Source organism: Callithrix jacchus, chromosome 7 (assembly GCF_049354715.1).
Source record: "Callithrix jacchus isolate 240 chromosome 7, calJac240_pri, whole genome shotgun sequence".
Classification (NCBI taxonomy): Eukaryota; Metazoa; Chordata; class Mammalia; order Primates; family Cebidae; genus Callithrix; species Callithrix jacchus.
In genome coordinates this window covers 81,288,958-81,305,073 of record NC_133508.1, presented here as the reverse complement: position 1 = coordinate 81,305,073, position 16,116 = coordinate 81,288,958, and the positions used below count along the sequence as shown (strand labels likewise).

Sequence of the window (16,116 nt, the reverse complement as noted above, 5' to 3'; positions counted from 1 at the left end):
GGGGCTGTGTGTTTATTTCAATTCCCAAACACTCTTTGAGACTGGAGATGTCTCACTGAGGAAGACAGATCAGGGCCCTGGGAAGAGGAGGTGTGTACACGAGAGAAAGAGGTCCATGTAAGTGTGAGAAAAACCAGGAAGTGTACAAAGAGAAATTTTAAAAGTGCAGCAGAGAGAGGGGTGAATATGTGCATGTGAGAAGCTTGTAGGAGACAGGGGCATGTGTGCCGGAGCCATCCGGGAGATGTTCGTGCGAAATGGTGTGTGTGCAAGAGTGAGTGTGTAAGGGCGGATGAGAGAAAGGGGTTCGTGATAGGTGTGCTGTGTATGAAAAGAGCGTGAGAGGTGTGGATGGAAGGGAGGGGCACAGCGTGAGAGAGGGAGGCGAGGGAGGTTCGTGTGTATTTGTGTGTGTGTGTGTGAGACAGAGACAGAGAGAGAGAAGGGTGTGTATATGTATGTTGAGACAGAGAAGGGTGTGGGGTTTCTGTCTTGTTTTCCTTTGTCTCTTCAAATTCTCCCCTCCTTACCCCTTTTCCCCCCCAAAGTTTTTGGACCCATGCTAACCTGGGTTTGAATTTCAGTTATGGCTACTTCATTCATTTATTTATCCATTCATTCACCAAATTCATCATATTGTTACTGAGCATCTGCTAGCTTTTACCTTACTGTGCCTCCTTTTTCTTATAAAAAGGAGACAATAGGCCAGGCACGGTGGCTCAAGCCTGTAATCCCAGCACTTTGGGAGGCCGAGGCGGGTGAATCACAAGGTCAAGAGATCGAGACCATCCTGGTCAACATGGTGAAACCCCGTCTCTACTAAAAATACAAAAAATTAGCTGGTCATGGTGGCGCGTGCCTGTAATCCCAGCTACTCAGGAGGCTGAGGCAGGAGAATTGCCTGAACCCAGGAGGCGGAGGTTGCGGTGAGCCAAGATCGCGCCATTGCACTCCAGCCTGGGTAACAAGAGCGAAACTCCGTCTCAAAAAAAAAAAAAAAAAAAAAAAGGAGACAATAATTATACTCGCCTAACAGGGTGGTTAGGATACCTTGGTGATATAACTTACATAAAATGTCTCGAAAGAGCACAGAATTTGGAGCTAGATGCACCCTGTAGCACAGCATCTGACATGTGGATCATGGTAGCTACAGAGCTGCGGCTCCTCTGCCAATCCCTTTCTCTCTTCTTTTTCCATTTCCCTTACCCTCCTCCTCCCTCCCTCTTCCCACTCACTTGTTCGCTCTCAATCACAGGTGAGCCGTAGTATTAATTATTAGAACCAATTGACTGTTTAGACTCTGATGTTTTAACTAATCACTGCTAATGGCAGACACTGGTGGGCAATCACATTCATTTAGTTCTTGGGCAAACTCCTCATAGTTGAGAGCAGACTAGAGGGAGGGGATCCAGCAATAACTGGGATTTGAGAATGATGCGGAGGGAGGGGGGCCCTTCTCTCCTCCCTGGGCCAGCCAGGTCCCTTGGGACGGGTCAGCTGAGCCTTGCTTTGGAAGTGGGTCGGCTTCCTTTCCTTTTTTTTTCTTCTTTTTTGAGATTTTTACTCTTGTCGCCCAGGCTGGAGTGCAATGACACGACAGCTCACTGCAACATCTGCCTCCCGGGTTCAAGTGATTCTCCTGCCTCAGCCTCCCGAGTAGCAGGGATTATAGATGTGCACCACCACACTTAGCTAATTATTGTATTTTTAGTAGAGACAGGGTTTCACCATATTGGCCAGGCTGGTCTTGAACTCCTGACCTCAGGTAATCTACCTGCCTCAGCCTTCCAAAGTGCTGGGATTACAGGTGTGAGCCACAGCACCCAGCCTCTTCTGTATCTTTTTACTTCTCGCCCTTTGGCCTCAGTCTCACCTTCTGACTTAGAATTCTTTCATGGGAGTCTCCAGCAACTGCCACGCTGGAAATATTCCCATAAATATCCTACCTGTTCCCCTTCCTTGAGTTGCTTTTTAGTTGTTGTTCTTCCTAAAAGTCCATTTCCAGGAAGTTATTTAGACATAGGTTCAAAAATCTTTGCTCCTCATAGGGCATCTGCTCAATGCTGGTTGGAATGAGAAGTGGTACGCTGTCCATTCTGGCTGAGGGTTGCAGTGAAGATAGCAGACAAACACGTGCTCAGTGTTGCTGAGTCTGGAGAGAACGCCAGGGCTGTGGATATGACCTAAGCATCGTGCCCCTGAGAACACCTGCTTGCTGATCCTACCTTCTTCACACCGAGGCCCCAGAGCCCCAGCCTGCACACAGCCCTACTCTTCACTGAGCCCTGGCCCATCCTGTACCTGATCCCCTAGCCTGGCCGGGGGAGCCAGATTCCTAGAACTCAGGAATGCTAGCTTCAGTGTGTAGGACAGGCTGGGCCAGATGGACCACAGGGCCCGGGCATCCTGGAGGGGGTGGCCTAGGTGCCCATGGCCAGTAGGTGTCGCTGTGGCTCCAGCACTGGGAGTGGGTGTTAGGCAGGGGCCCCGGAGCCAGCTGAGGTGCTGGGTGCCTCTTGGCCTCTCACCCCTAGCTTAGGCCTTCCTTCACCAGGGCTTCGCACACTTTTAAGTGTCCATGGAACACTTGGAGGTTCATCTGAAACACAGATTCTGATTCAGTTGCTCTCCAGTGGATCCCCAGATTCTGCATTTCTACCAAGCTCCTAGGTGACACCAGCAGTGCAGGTCTGGTCTGTGAATGCTCCTTGAGTAGCAAGGTCCTAACTAAACTGGCTCTGCTACCTTCCAAAGCCAATCTTCCCGCACTCCTGTGTCTTTAAATAAAGCCCTGAATCTCTATTTTAGAGGCCAAGGGTACCTATAATAGGGCCCCTCTGTTTTGGACATGGGCTTAGCTAGACCAGCATGAGTTGGGCAGTTTCTAAGGAAGCTCTGAACGTAAACCTAACCCCAGTACTTTGAGCCAACCCAGCCCTACCTCCTAGCCTAAAGTCATAAACTTCAATCCAATCGAATTCCCCCAATTAACCCCAGTTCCCAAAGGGCGATTCATTGCTTCAGTTGCCCCCTTAGCCTCTCTGATAACCTTTCTGGTCCTCTGCCATACTTTCTTCTGGATACCAGCCTGAGCCAGGGCACTGGGGCATTAGGGTCTGGGGATACATGCCTGGATCAAGCTCTTACAGGATTCAGCAGGGGAGCTCAGGCATTGCCCCAGACCAAGGAAAAGAGCAATTTGGCAGTCTAGTTGAGAACAGGCATTCCCCAGACTCTTCCTGCAAGGCCATTTCAGTCGGGGAAAGGAGTTCTGTCCCTGCCTTACCTCATGTGGCTCTGCTCTGCCCAATGCGCTCCACTGCCTGGGATGTGAGGAAGGTGGAGAGGAAGCATGTCCATTAGACCAGCCCCAATTGCAGGTGAAGGGGAGTGAAGGGAGGAGGAGGAAGGAATTAAGTAACAAGGAGGGAGGGGGCAGGCAAAGTGCCCTCCAGAGCTTTTTTTTCAAATCAAAGTCTCCCTTGGGGGCCTTCCTCCTTCCTATTTCTGTCCACTGCCTGGCTGTTCTGAGCAGTGCAGAAGTGGATTCCTGCAGGGGTGGCAGGTTATTCAAACTAGACTATAAGAGTTTATCAAGCCTCCCCAATTTTTTTTTTTTTTTTTTTTGAAGCAGGGTCTCACTCTGTTGCCCAGGCTAGAGTGCAGTGGGACCATCTCTGCTCACTGAAATCTCCGCCTGCCAGGCTCAAGTGATTCTCTTGCCTCAGCCTCCTGAGTAGCTGGGATTACAGGTGCATGTCACCATACCCGGCTAATTTTTGTATTTTTAGTAGAGATTTTTAGTTTTCACCACATTGACCAGGCTGATCTCGAACTCCTGACCTCAAATGATTCACCAGTGCCTTGGCTTCCCAAAGTGCTGGGATTACAGGTGTGAGCCACCGTGCCCGGCTAGCACTGTGCTATTTAATCCCTGTTTTATAACTGAGGAAAGAGAGGCATAGAGCCACCGTGCCTGGCTAAGAGTTTATCCCTTTTAAGTCTGATATTTTGTGATTTTGAAGTTAGGAGTGCAGTTATTTTATTTTATATTATTAAAATGTTTTTGAGACAGGGGCTCGCTCTGTCACCCAGGCTGGAGTGCAGTGATAATCCTAGCTCGCTGAGCCCTTGAACTCTCGAGCTTCAAATGATCATCTCACCTCAGCCTCCCGAGGGGCTGGGATACAGGCTTGTGCCACCATGCCCAGGTAGTTTTTTATTTTTTGTAGAGACAGGTTCTCACCTTGTTGCCCAGGCTGGTCCTAGACCCTTGGGCTTAAGCAACCCTCCTGCCTTGGCCTCCCAAAATGCTGGGATTATAGGCGTGAGGCACCACCCCTGGCCTGCGATTATAATTGATATCTTGTGATATTAGATATGGAAAACTTCTTTAGATACAGAAAGGTAAACATGGCTAAGTCATGTTGGTAGTAAGCTTTGAAATGAAACTTTGGGCTCCTGTAGTCTGATGCTGTGTTCTAACTCCTACACTGAAAACATCTGGCCAAAGTAAAGCTTATCAGGACTGTGATAAGAAATGTGTCAATCTTTCCCTGCCCTCTGTGGGTCTAGGGCATGGGATGGAGCAGGGAAAAGGGCTTTGCCAAACAAACTGTTGGGTTCCCTGCGGGCCGGCTCAGGCTTGGGTCTGCGTTGGGAGAGAATATTGGGTATGGTCTGCTCCTGGATCTGCTCTGTGGCTACCTACTGGGCTTCTGTGACAAAAGAGAGAGCTGTAGAGACACTAGGGCAGCTCTGGGCCCATCCCGCCATCAAAAACACCTTCCTCTCTCCTCAAGCTTGTATCCTCATTTCTCTCTACATGGCATCCCCCTCTACTCCCACTCCCTGAATCCTGTCCTGGCGGCTCAATCGTAGGCAGAATGCCAGGGCTGCGGTTGGGGTGACGTAGGGGAACAGGAGTTAGGCAAGGAGCCTGGGAGGGCAGAACATGAGCTTTGGAGTCAGACAGACTTGGTCTTGAAAGCACCTGCAGGCTTGGCTAGTCATGTGTCTTCGGGCAACTGCTATGACCCATCCGAGTCTTTTCCTCACCTAGACACTGAGGATGATAATACTCACCTCCCCCTTGCCGTAACAAATGAGTGAGAGGAGCGTGTGCCACTTGAAGCACAGGGACTTGCACAGAGTGGCTCCTAGCATGCCTTATTGCCCTGCGGAGGAAATCTCGGAGCGGCTATGGGCCTAGGGGTGCAGGGGCCTAGGCTGCAAACCTGGGAGCCTGGGGGAGGCTTTGCCCACAGGCTCTCGAGTTCCTCCTCCCAGGCAGGCCTGGCCCTTCCCCAGGCATAGTGGTCAGTGGCCAACAGGACAACACGGGCCTGTGTCATGAGGAAGGCAGCTGCGTAGGGGGATGGGCTGGATGTTGTGTGCAATAATGGCCTGAGACAGAGGGGCAGCTGGGAGGCCTGGCAAGGCACAGCCTGTTACCAGCTGCGCAATGGGCCTCTCCACCCTGCCACCACCAGCTCCCCCTAGCTGAAAGGTGCCAGTCCCAGACTCCCTTGCTCTCCTAGCTCTTGGCTCTAAGTGTAGAGTAGGGTTGCAGGGAGGAGTTAGGGGAAGTAGACCACAACCGAGGCTGGGTCTGCTAGAGGCAGAGCCTTCCCTCCACCCTCTCTCCCTCTTCTGTTGGTCGGTTTCCCCATCCTTCTTCTCTCTTTCGTTTTAATCATGTCCTTTTCCAAACTTAGTCCTGGAATACCCTCAAAGATTGTGGGCCAGTCCTCTGGGGGTGTGGAGTGAGGAGTGAGGCCCAGGCTCAGAAGTTCACAGGCTGAAGGATGGCTTGGGTATCTGCCACCACTGTGAGGCTGAAGTGAGAAGGAGTAAGGAGGAGGAGGAGGAGGTCAGGGCTTGGAGGTGGAGACGGCTTCCTGGAGGAGGGAAGTGTGGAGTGTCAGATGGCAAGAGAAGGAAAAGTGCTGTGAAAATTAAGACAAAGGCTGAGAGGCAGCCCAGCAGGGCTAGTGTGGCTGGAGGAGGAGGACAGAGGAGTGACAGGGTCCAGGCTCTAAAGGTCAGTGGGGCCTCCCATGGGTCTTGTTTCTGGGGGCGTTTCCAAGCTGAAAGGACTTATAGACCATGTAGTTGCCCCCTCAATATTTAGACAGGAAGTTGTGGCTTGTGACTAGAATATTCCTTTGCAGAAGGACACGCTCTGGCCATGCCTCTAACCACACCCTGATAAACCAGGCACTGGCCCAGCACAAAGCAGTTGGATCCTTACACATGGTGGATATAGCTGAAATTCCTATCCTCACTCCGTAAGAATCAAACCGAGACTCAGAGAAGTCAAGCAAGACAGCTGAGGTCCCAATGCAAAGGCACACTGGCTCTGGGACTTGAAGGGCTTAGATTCCTCGGCAAGGCCTGCAAGGGCACTGTGCATAGACCATGGGTGGCCTGCCAGCCTTCTCTCTTGCCACCATTGAATTCTTTTGGTTTCTCAAATGGTCTTTAAGCATGTTGTTCCCTCTGCCTGGAAAACTGTCTGCCAGAGCTCAGCTTCAAGGTTAACTTTTCCAGGAGACAGTACTATTGGAAACGTCTGGCTAGACTGTGTACCCTCTAGCCCCTAAGACTTCCCTAATTGTGATTATGCTTTTACTTGTCTATTTCTTCAGCAGGGCTTGGCGCAGTGAGTGACGTCAAATGAATGAATGAGTGGAAGGTGAATGATGCTCCCCGGCCCCCTGCTTTCTATTCATCATCTCTGGTATCAGCAGCATCACTCCCCATGGTCTCCTGAGTAACAGCACTGGCAGGGAGCTGGGCTGGAAGAACAGAGATGGTCCCAGAACAGCCCTGAGCCTGCCAGGGGCAAACACTCTGGGGACAGGGACACCGGGCACAGCAGAGACTAACCCAAGTTTAGTTCAATGCAAGACCTACCCTAAAGCAGGGTGTATTCAGGGCCCTACACACAAGACCACTGTTGAGCTCTGAGAGCTCCGAGGAAGCACGGGGCTCCTGCGGGCTGGGAAAGTTCCACTGAGAGGCCCCTGAAGGATGGAGAGGACTGAGATCATAGAGAGCGAGGACCATAGGCTTGGGAGCAGGGGGACACAGTAGAAGCAAAGTTGGACAGAGGGAGGACTTCAGCCCCTCCCTGGACTTTCCTTGGGCTGCCCAGCTCACCAAAGGGCCTCATGTGGATGACTACCTGGAGGCCTAGTCCTTCTAACATGCTGAGTGGATGAGCTGGGATGTCCTAAACCACGCCTGTGAATCCTGGTACCAGCTGCTCTGTGGCTCAGGGATCATCACAGAAAATACATTCTTTGAAGACCATACCTGGGCCAGCACCCGCACTGTCACAGAGCCACACACATCAGCCCCCCTGCGCCCGGTCCATCCCTGGCAGCGCCTCTGTCCCCATATCTGGCTTTGCCTTGAGTCCATGACCTTCACCTGTTTTTCCTATAGCATTTTGCATATTAATTTGCACCAGGGCCCAGAGCCTGCTCACCTCCCATGCAGCCTTAACTTAAACCAGCTGATCGTGTGCGCCCTTCTCCCTGCCTTTTACCTCCAGACCACGAGCACCCTGAGTCAAGGAATCATCATATTCTTTGTAGTCCCAGCTTAGGTGTTGTTTATAAATATATATTAAACTTAACTATTGGTAAAGACAGAGAAATATGAGACACAGGGGATGAAGGTTTTGCCTCCTGAAGCCAGGTTTTCCATGTGAAATGGAGACAGTAATTCCTATGAGCCGGGACTCCCGTGAAACCTAAGTGAGGTCAAGACTGTTATGGCTCCACCTTTGGAAGGTAGATATTCTTGTTATCCCTGTTTCACAGATAAGAACACTGGGGTTCAGAGAAGCATGGCGACTTGCCTAAGGTCACACAGCTGGGAAATGGAGGGTTGGGATTCAATGAATGCTTCTGGCACTGTCCCACTGTACAGCCTCCTGGGGAAGTAGGGTTCGGTGGGAGGTGTAAATCATGTCTAGAAGACAGATTTGGCTTCTCATCTGATCAGCTGGGTTTAGAGTTCAACCTGCAGCACACAGCTGAGCAGAGCAAGTCAGGAGTAATAGTGGGAAGGGGCATGCCCAGAAGCCAGTGGGCCCCTCAGGGAGAAGACACGGCCTCGTGCTGGAAAGCCTGATAAATTCTAAGAGAGGAGGCAGGCTCAGGCACATGACAGGCAGGGTGAGGGTTGGTGGAGAAGTACTCATGGCAGGAGAGGCCTGAGATGGCAGCGTCCGAAGCAGGGAGAGCCACCAGAAACTGATGGCAGAAGGGAGTCCACCCTAGCCTGGGTAGTCTTGCCCTGGTCCCCAGGTAGGGGTGGCGTTTGGCCACCTGCCACCCTCCTCACACCTGGGCTGAGGCCCTGCTCATAGGCAGCCCTAGGCTCCAGCCACCTCTGCCCCCTGGCCCAGCAGCCAGCCCAGCTGGCTCACCTTCTCAATCAATACTGTGCTCTTAATGGGCCCAGCTACCAGCACCAACCAGGGGCATTAAATGTTAATTATATCTATTTGGATTTGAAAAATTTTATTACTCGAGTTAATTATGGTTGGAGTCATAAAAAGGTTTCAGAGTGAAAGGGCTGCCTTATTGGGGCCACTTTCCCCAAGACGGATTGGAAAGGCAAAGAAGAAATAAAAGCATCTGGCTCAGAGGGTGGCCGCTCCACATCCACCAGGCTGAGCGCGCTGGGCTAAGGACTCTGAATCCTCCAAGGGAAAAGCCTGAAGAACAGCTCGCCTACTGGCCGTGCTGGTGCCTGGGATGCAGGGCAGGACTGCCGCTCAGCGGCCCCAGCAGGAGTGATACAGTCAAGTAGAGGAGGGCTCCCTGCCAGCGAGCCTCCGTGGGTGCTGCCATCCTGCTGGGAACAGCCGGCTCCCAGAGATTAGGATTGCAAGATATGCCCGGGACTCCTCTCCAAGCGGCCCAAACACTGGAACCTCCTCCTGCCTAGCTCCTCCCAGGCCTGCCTTACTGCTTCCTGCCAGCCCCATTTATGATTCATGGGCCTGACCTTGGGCTATAAAGTGTTCACTCCAGCGGGTATAGAGGCAGGATTTACAGCCTCGGGGTCAGCTGTAGGCAATGACACACACAATAGCTGACTCACAAGGGTGCCCCATCCCCAGCCCACACATAACTCTCCTTGCACACACAGGTACACACACATGCACATTTGGACACAGCCACAAATGCACAGCATGCCAGGTGCTATCTCATCCACGCATCTGGTAATGGGAGTTCATCTGTGGAGCAAGCACTGTGTCTACGGTGCTTTACAAGCATTTATCTCATCCTTAACGCTGCTCCTGTAAGGTCGGTCCAAGCCAGAGCTACTCAGTTTATGGAAGAGGAAACAAAAGCTCAGGCAGGTTAAGTCATCTGAACACATGTGCCCTACAAGAGAACCAGCCCCACAGAGAACCCTGATGCCCATCTGTTGGCCAGGGAAACTAATGCCACCAGAGAGCTAGATTATAGCAGCCTGTAGGACAAGACAGACCATTCTATCCCCTCTCCCTCTTCCTTGTCAAAGGAGCCAAGGCTAGCACAGCCGGGGCAGAAATGTTCCCCCCCTGTTTCTACCCCCTTGTTGCCACAAGGTGATGAGGAGAAGGGGGAAAAAGCCTTAAAGAAGACACAACAGTGGCCGGGTGTGGTGACCCATGTCTGTAATCCCAGCACTTTGGGAGGCCAAGGTAGGCAGATCACCTGAGGTCAGGAGTTCGAGACCAGCTTGGCCAACATGGCGAAACCCTGTCTCTGCTAAAGATACAAAAATTAGCCAGGTGTGATGGTGGTGCCTGTAATCTCAGCTACTAGGGTGGCTGAGGCAGGAGAACGGCTTAAAAAAAAAAAGATGCAACAGTGGAATTTCAAACTGTACCAACTTTAAAAAAAATAGAAGGAACTGGGAATTAGGGGGAATTTGCCCATGTTGTTAAGAGATTGACTGCCCATCCAAGAGCAGCTGTCACTGGTAGAGGCTGGAGAGGGACAATATTTCACATATCAACTTTGAATTATCATTGTTGTGGTGTGGTTAACCTCTCTTCAGTTTAACATCCATTGCCTCCACTTGATTTTCCATCTTCCCTCAATTTTCAGAATTTTTGTCTTTTTTCCGGAACCAGTGCCTACTGTCCCTTAGAGCCACTTCTCTCCATCTTCAGCAGGGACCGTGCCCTCGTGGCAATTCCTCTCACCCTTGCATTTTTGCTGCGAGATGGTCCTTTCTCCTCTGTCTTCTACCTTGTATGTGACTGTTCTCCTAAAAGGGCCATCCCTTCCCTGGACCTCGCCACTTTGTCCGTCTGCTTCCCTCTTCTGTCTTCTAGTCTCCCTCCTGGAATAAGGGCCTGTGCCTGTCATCACATCTCCTTCCCCATCGTCTGTCCTGCCATCATTCTCAGCAGCTCTCTGGGTCCCTGGAGCCGTGACCCCCTCCTCAGGCATCAGGGGCTCTTCCTCAGAGCTCTTGTCCTCCTTTCCACACCACTGACTATCCTCATCTTGTCCCTCACGCCTCTTCCACTGACCTGATGTGGGGACCTTGTTACTCCTGTGCTCTTTGCTCTTAGAGAATTAATCTTTTTACCCTCTTGAACGTCAACTTTCCAGGACTCCCAAACCTGCCTCCAATTTGATTTGTCTCCTGAACACCCGTACCGAACAGTCAACTGCCCTAAGGACACTCCACTGTCACCTCCAGTGAAACATGTAAAGTCAGAAACAATTATCTTCTCTTCAAAATAGCTCCTTTTCCACCACCTCATTTCTTCCCATTAAACAACTGTTGTTCTGGTCACCTAGACTCCCCATACACAGAACTACTGATTAAATTATTACATTAAACAAGTGCTTTCCAGGTAACACCATATGCAAAGCCCAAACAGCACAGGGAAATGGGGGAGAAGGTGGAAGGCAGGAAGAACAGGGAGGCAGCCTGATGACCCCAGAGAGCAAAGGTTTTAGAGTCAGGTAGTTTGGGTCTACAGCCTGGTCTGCTGCGCCAGCATATGATGTCAGGCAAATTACCCAAACCAAACATAGCCAGAGCTGCTGTGTGCCATGATCTGACCAATTCACCCTCACAGCAAACTTCCCAACGGTGCGATGATTTTGGAGATCAGAAAAGCAGAAAGAGGGGTCAAGGGAGGTTGCCGTGAGCTGAGATGGTGCCACTGCATTCTAGCTTGCCCAAGGTCACACAGCAGAGCCAGGTAGGAACCCAGCTGGGCTGGTGGAGGCTGTTCTTGTGCCCACTGTGCCATATTTAACTTCTCAGGGTCTCTGCTTTATTCTGTTTTGCTTACTCTTGTGTCGTCAGCCCCTAGAATCCCATTAAATATGTTGAGTCGGATGACAAATAAATGACTGAAATGCATCTATTGGATTTGATACTTTGAAGTTGTTGCTGACCTTGGCAAAAGCAGGGTCAAGGGAGAGGCAGGGACTTAGGTAGAACAGCCATGGTTTAAGGAGTGAATGGGAGGGAGGGCGTGCAGGCAGGTGTCAAGCATGGACACCGTTTCAGAAGTTGGAGGAAGAAGAGAGAGGGATTGGCGTTGTCTCAGGAAGCACAGGGTCTGGATAAGGATTATCATGTGTTTTGCTTTTTGGTGTACGGAAGAGTTGGAGCTCTAGGAGAGAGGACCGCTGCTGGAGCCAGACTTCAGAGGGACATGAGGAAATGGGATCCCAAGTGCTAGGAAAGGGAAGAGTTCCTGCCAGTGAGGACATCAGTCTACTGGAGAGATAGATGGGTTACAGACCTGGGGATGAGAGGAGCTAGAAAAACTCCCAGAGGCTGGGGAACCAGGAGAAAGGAGATGCCATCTTTGTCAGGAGAGCCAGGTGACCTGGCAGGTGGACATTTGGGCTTTTCTCCTCTGCCTTTCCCCAGGGTACATTGTAATAACTCAAGCAACTGGATTAGAAATGCTACTTCTGGTCCAGGCACGGCGGCTCACGCCTGTAATCCCAGGACTTTGAGAGATCAAGGCAGGTGGATCACTTGAGGTCAGGAATTTGAGACCAGCCTGGCCAACATGCTGGAATCCTGTTTCTACTAAAAATACAAATATTAGCCAGGCGTGGCGGCACATGCCTGTAATTCCAGCTACTTGGGAGGCTGAGGCAGGAGAATCACTTGAACCTGGGAGGTGGAGGTTGCAGTGAGCAGAGATCGCACCACTGCACTCCAGCCTGGGCGACAGAGTGAGACTCAGTCTCAAAAGAAAAAAAGAAGAAAGAAATGTTACTTCTGGCTATGCCAAGACTAGCTTGGGGAGCAGATTCTTGGGCCACATCGACCTGAGCCCCAAGTCCCAGTCCTGCCTGTACCCGCAACCACTGAAGGACAGCCAGCTAGGGTTTCCCCACTAGTCTGACAACCTTCAAGGAAGCCAACTCCTATTTCCAGAGCTGGAGCCAGCTAGGCTTTCCTGAGTGAAGCAATAAAAGGGGGAAATCAACATCCCAATGATCTTGTTTATGGTGCTAAGTAAGCTGTACAGCTTAATCCCTACGAGGTTAATGAATTTACAACTTGCTTTGGAATTTGACAAGGGCTGTAAAAGAGGAATGAATGCTCTCTAGACAGCTCCTTCCCAGCAGCTGCTAGGGTTGGACTGGCTTGGCCTGACCTGCCCTGATGAAGGAGAGGCAAAGACGTAAGTGGTGGGTTCATGGCCAGTTGTCTGGGTTCTGAATTCAGTGGACCAAAGGAGGGACAATCCAAGGGCCAAAGGACATTTCCTGTAACCCTCTGGCTAGGTCAGGAGGGTGAGCAGCCTGGGCTGGAGTTCCCAGGTCTTCAGATGACGTTGGTGTCTTGGGCAAGTCATTTAACCTCTCTGAGCCTCTGTTTCCTCATCTGGAGGGGACATGATGCTGTGTACCTCAGGGTGTAGCTGTGAGAATGATGTGAGAGAATGCATGGGAAAGGAGTTAGCACTGGGTTGGTATATAGTATAAGTCCTCAACAAACATTAGCGGCGGTAGTTATCGCTTTATTCTGTCTTAAATCATAATTTGCTGTCTGCTTGTCTATGCACCCCACCATTTATCCATCCATTCAGAAATTCAATAAATCTTTACTGAGAAATTAGACTGCATGCCAGGCCCTGTGTCAGATACAATTTGGAGTGAGAGGCACACACACCCTAAAACACATTAAAAACAAAGGAGATCAGTGCTGGGAAGGAGGGACGTATAGGTTACCGGGAAAGCACAAAGAAGTGACTGAGTGTGCCTCTCTAGTCTCAGCCAGTTTTGAATAATGTCTTCTACTGATAGAACGCTTGCACATCACAGAAGTGAGGTGCTTTGATTCTTTTGCTTCTCGAAACAATCCAGTAATGACCGCATTTTCCAAATAAAAATTAGAATCAAGTGTGATGACATGGTATGGCAATAGGTCAAAGCACTTGGAATTGGGACAGGTTAGAAAAGCTGGGACATGCTGAATTTCATAGACAGAGAGGGCAGGGATTTCTAGTATCTCTGTTTGAACAGCTATTAAAATGAAGCTAACATTGTCAGTGGGAGAAGTGAGGCTTCATCCCATTCATTCACTAATTACTCTGTGAGAAGCCAGGGGCAAAGACTGTGCTGCTTACTTCTGGCTCCACAGAGCCTAGTACAGAACCTGCAGAGATTAGGGCCTCAATAAATGTTTCTCACACGAATACTGAAACTTTGTATAAGTATATATATGTATATAAGTATAAGTATACATATATATACTTATACCTCCTGGGAGTAACACTCCTCAAAAGAGAAACTGATATTCATCATTTTCTCTTTTTCCCCTCCTATATTCTCGTGAAAGCGATCTGGCCAGGACTGCCAAGCATTCCGCCAGTTCTGATGGCTAAGTCTCAGTAATCCTCACCGGACTCCAAGGAGAGTGACCTGAGTTCAGTTGATTACTCCCTTCTTCTTTTTCTGAGATGTAGACTTGCTCTGTTGGCTAGGCTAGAGTGCAGTAACGCGATCTTGGCTCACTGTAACCTCTGCCTTCCGGGTTCAAACGATTCTCCTGCCTCAGCCTCCTGAGTAGCTGGGGTTAGAGGTGCCTGCCATCATGCCAGGCTAATTTTTGTATTTTTAGTAGAGATGGGGTTTTGCCATGTTGGCCAGGCTGGTCTCGAACTCCTGACCTCAAGTGATCCACCTGCCTTGGCCTCCCAAAGTGCTGGGAATACAGGTGTGAACCACCGTGCCCGGCATCACTCACTTCTTGAATTTTTTACTTGGCTTTGGGCACGTCACACTCCCTTGTTTCTTCCTGCATCACTGGGCTCCCATTATTCTCTTTGCTAGAGGGTCCTTCTTTTCCCATCCTTTAAATATTGGATGGCAAGAGCAGAAGTATAAGACGGATGCATGGGTGTGGGGGTGGATCGACACTGCTGCTCAGGAGCAGGACCCCCAGCTTTTGTGGGCTGCTAGTTTCTCAGGCTTTGCCTTAGGGTGCATCTCTTTCCTGTGCATCAGTGTATCCAAGCACACTAGTTTCTTGGTTTTCACCTCTAGTTTTTTTCAAAGTCTTCTCTCTTCCTTTGACTGTCCTCGTTCTTCCACTCTGCAACTAGAGTCCTTCTGTGATCTGGTGACTCCCATCAAACAAACCCAAGGATCTGAGAAGCAGCCCCATTTAGCTGGTAAGGAAGTAACTTCCCACAGTGAGTGCTGGCCAGGCTGAAAGTGGAAAGTGGGGGAGGCACAGATGCTGGTGCTGGCGGGCCCTTTCCTTGGCCACACCGACACCAGCATTGACAGATAATGCCCATTTCCATGGACCTGGCTGGTGGGCACAGCTGCTTCACACCTAGCGATGAAACCCGAGCACACAAAGAACACCAGGATGGAGCAAGAAGACCAGGCGTGGGTCCTAGCTTTGCTGAAGAGGAATGAATAGAACCCCAGCAGATCTCAGGCTCTAGTCAGGTCCCCAGGAAGGCCCAGAATCCTGCCCACCCCAGCCCCCCAGGCCTCTTTCTTCCCTCATGTCCTGTGCCTGCTCTTTGCATCCACCCTGGCCCTCAGCTCTCTCTCCAGAGTCCCTCAAATCCCCCTCTTCTGCCGAGGGATAACAGTCTTAGGAAAAACACTGAGGGTTTGGTCTTGACTTTCTGTTTCCCATGCACTCCAGACCTGAAAGCCAGGGTTGCCTGGCCAGAGGCTTCATTTTCTCTGGAAACCACCCTTCCCTACTCCTCTGGCATATGTGGGAAAGGGCTTGGCCAAGGCAGGGATTCCATGGCTGGCACCCTGGGGAGGCCCTTTGCTCCCCAGGGAGGGTCCCTGTGGGCTCCACCTGTCCAACTGGCCCCACTGCAGGGGACAAGCAGCTGGGACCCGTCCTGCAGGCGTAGAGGCTGAAACAGGCTAATGAATCCTGATGGGAGAAGTGACCTTTTCCAAATGCCACATGTCATTGGATTTTATATCACACAAGGACAATGTGCCATGGGTATTAAAATCGTTTTTCCAATAGTTATATATGTGTGTGAGTGTGGTGCAGAGTCCATATGACGAGAGGAAAATCCTAATGAAGGTGTCATCAAATGAACCTTCCCTGATCAGCACCAGACAGGCAGTGCTTCAGGACACTCCCTCTCTCAGCCAAGGCTTGGCCTAGACCTCAGCTCTTAAGCACAGATAAGCCTTTCTCCCATGAAGTTCCTCTGGCCCAGACTCTGGCTCTGGGCCTGGCCTTGACTCCACCTCCTGCTCTAGGAAGCTCTATTCAACTTCAAGAGAAGAGCAAGGACTGGAGAAGGCAGCCACAGAGCAAATGGAGGCCCTGCTGGACACAGGCCCTAGGTGTGCCGCTCTCCCCTCCCCAGTCTCCTGGAGAAGCTGGAGGATGCTTTGGGAAGGAGGGACACACAACCAGGAGACCAGGTCAGGCAGCAGGTGCAGTGCTCAGCCACTTTCAGAGTTCTGAAGGCTGGGAGAGGCTAGGCTTGGAGCCCAGAACCCCAGACTGTTCTCTATAAAGCCTCAAAGGGTCTCATGGTCTAGCCTGTCTTCACAGTCCTCCTAACAGGTGGCCTGCCCAAACACCTCCGAGGCCAGGAGGCTCCAGACA

General features: G+C 50.8%; 1 protein-coding gene across 12 annotated transcripts in view; it reads right to left on the bottom strand.

Moving 5' to 3' along the window:
• The window catches only part of RNF220 (ring finger protein 220), a 257,437-nt gene that overhangs the window by 53,718 nt on the left and 187,603 nt on the right, over positions 1–16,116 (bottom strand). The window lies entirely within an intron of this gene.